The sequence below is a fragment of the Uranotaenia lowii genome, chromosome 1 (genome assembly GCF_029784155.1).
Source record: "Uranotaenia lowii strain MFRU-FL chromosome 1, ASM2978415v1, whole genome shotgun sequence".
Lineage (NCBI taxonomy): Eukaryota > Metazoa > Arthropoda > Insecta > Diptera > Culicidae > Uranotaenia > Uranotaenia lowii.
The window spans coordinates 171,308,359-171,311,196 of NC_073691.1; the positions used below are offsets into that span (position 1 = coordinate 171,308,359).

At 37.5% G+C, this 2,838-nt stretch overlaps 1 long non-coding RNA gene across 1 annotated transcript; it reads right to left on the reverse strand.

Annotated features, from left to right (window-relative positions):
* Nucleotides 1-541: 541 nt before the first annotated feature.
* LOC129750179 (uncharacterized) lies at nucleotides 542-1,933 on the reverse strand. Its single transcript, XR_008738355.1, has 3 exons — nucleotides 1,875-1,933; nucleotides 1,628-1,792; nucleotides 542-1,564 (listed from the first exon to the last, which is right to left on the reverse strand). It is a non-coding gene; the product is annotated as an uncharacterized LOC129750179 (long non-coding RNA).
* Nucleotides 1,934-2,838: the final 905 nt, after the last annotated feature.

Here is a 2,838-nt window from a genome sequence, read left to right on the forward strand (position 1 = left end):
CCATCAGCATTTTCTCGAGACACTTGAACTTCATGTGCAAATATATTCATCTATAAATAAAATCTATGAAGTTTATGGGCTAGAATCAATAGTTTTTAATTCAAGGAATTCATTTTAATCATTTGTATACGGTTTTGCGATCTAGGATATGAATAACTCGAGATTTAGTTTCGGTTGTTTTTTAATTTTCTAATGGCGCTCAGTTCGGTCTGGTCGAAGGCCGGCCATTTATAAAATGACATTTTTAAAGAGAAATTTCCCAATGAGCTCATTAGTCGATTTTTTAACTCCTTGATATACGAAATGCGAAAATCTTCGTTTTGATGCTGTATCAAGGGATATCTAAAGAAGTTTCTATAGAAAAAAGGTTGAAAAAGTTTGAATTTCTTATCTAATTTTGATTTGGTTTAATGCGATAAAATTGGAGGAGAAAAGCGGTGTAACGCCCACCATCCCCCCACCCTTCCCCCTTCACTATTTCAAAATAAACAAGTTTTCACTAGATATTAAAGTTACTTTTATTGGTCGATTTTTGAATAGATTGTTTTTAATTTTTTCGATGCCGTTAAAAACTTTACCCTGTATGACAGCTTAATGGCATCACCTACAAACTTTATATTGATTTAATTATCCTATATCAACACTGTTGGTGTAAAAAATTGTTTCGGATAATCAACAATTTTTTCTATAATTCTGTAACCAGTCTGAGCAAAAATGCAACAATAAGCAAATCAAAGATTCACCTTCTAAATCTCGTTTCCATATGCTGGAATATGATTGTTTTGCATCACGCATTTGTTAATTTCAAAATTTCATCCTCCAATCATCAATTTTTATGATTTCAGCTAGTAGAATTTTTGTAGTATTTTTTACCCCTAAATGTATGCAGTACACTTATGCTTTTTCTTTAGAAACATTTTTGACAGAAAAAATATAAATTTCAATTCAAACAAAACCAAAAATTACTGCGATTTGATGTCCTATTAACCTTAAATCTTTTGATGTACAAGCGGTATGATTATCTGTGGACATTAAGTTTTAAGAAGCCATTGAAGTTGAAAAGTACGGTTGACGGTACTAAGCGAGCGTAGAAAATTAAGGCAACAGAATCATGGACCGGAATGGTTACTCGTAAACCATGCAAAAAATCCGGAACAAACGTAGAAGAAAACAATATCCAAAACAAACCTCTCAGATTAAAGATTTTACTAGTAGGTCAACTAGGTTGAAAATGATCATCTTACAGCGAAAAAAAGTCGGTCCTCCAAACTCAAACAGATATAAGTTCAAATCTAGGAGGAATAAAGTTACAAAGTCTTACAATAGAAACTACTTGATGCTAAACATATTTTTTTTCTCTAATAATGAAATATGTTTTCTTTCTTTTCCGTTATACAGACAGAGGGATTTGATCGAACTCGTTGCTCCCGGAAAGCTCCAATGTGGCGACCCCTAGGCTTCACACCATTCACCGCAACGCAAAGGCTTCACTTTATCAGATAGTTCAAGAAGCAGCAGCAACCGTCACCATAAACAGGAGGAAACTTTCACCAAGGATCAAACCCTTAAAGAAAAACAAATAGCGTTACAAAATGCTACCAACAACAACTCTCACTTCTAATAGTACATCATCGCACGTCGAACGGCAACGAGATCAACCGTTGGAACATTTAGTGCCATTCGGAATCAAGATGAAGAGTGCTAGCGGCAAAATCCGGCATAGATTTAGGATCAAAATCGAACCCAAATCAAACGATGGGAAACATTCAAATCGACTGCGCCGGAATGTTTACTGAAAATAGACAAAGTTGTCAAAGATGTGCAAAACGATTGCCCCGAGTAACCCGAGAAAAAACAAACGAAGCTATACGTACATTAAATATAGATTTTTTTTTATAATGGACAGCAATGCACGCCTACAAGCTTAACGATACCCTAATAGACTGATGCAGACGGATGAAGAATAAAATATTGATACGCCATCTTGTATCCACAGCTTTCAGTCGAGCCCTTCGCAAGAATAATGCACGAGAACGGGCGTGAGTAACGCTCACGTAACGGACAGTAACGGCAGCGTGCATCAGTCAGTGAGAGAAAAAAGCACGTGGCATGGCCTCAAAACTTGACACAGCTGTCTACTTCCACATGTAACCGGATCCGTACGTACGGTTGATGCAGTTTATTACGGCTATTTCAAACTACTTCCAAACGTAAAACATGGGAAAAACAAAGCTACCCGAAAAACTAAATAGACGGACCACGCAAAATTTGAAGGGGAAAATAAGGAAGCATTTTCGGCTAGGGGAAATTATCGTTCGGCTAAAGGAGAAAAACTCCGAGGGGAAACATACCCTTTACTTCCTGATTGGCAACGAACACATTCAAGGAGTCGATTTTGGTGATACATTTCGTAGATACATAAATATAAGAAGTATCGGATTTTCCCCTGAATTTTCATGTAAACACACATACAAAACAAAAGCGGAAAAGCATCATACAAAAGGAGAAAAACCCAAAGCTACAAACAAACTCAAAAATGCAGAACCAAAAGAAAAGCTGTGAAAACCGTCGGTCTGGAGAAGCGTTTATGAGAAGAAAGAGCGTCGTCGAGCTGGCCGCCATTTGTAGTTCACTGTCCGTCCACCGGCGGGAGGCCAGGTTTAGGAACGTAACGCTGTCAATCGCCAGCACAGCAGGATCATCGAGCTTTCAACCCAGCGTGAAAGCTTTCAGAGAAGTATTCGAAAAACATTTTTATTTTTGTTGTTTCAACAAAAGCAGTCAACCTGTTTTGGCATCCCGGGGATTCCCCCCAAAAGCTCCTGATCTAATTCAGGC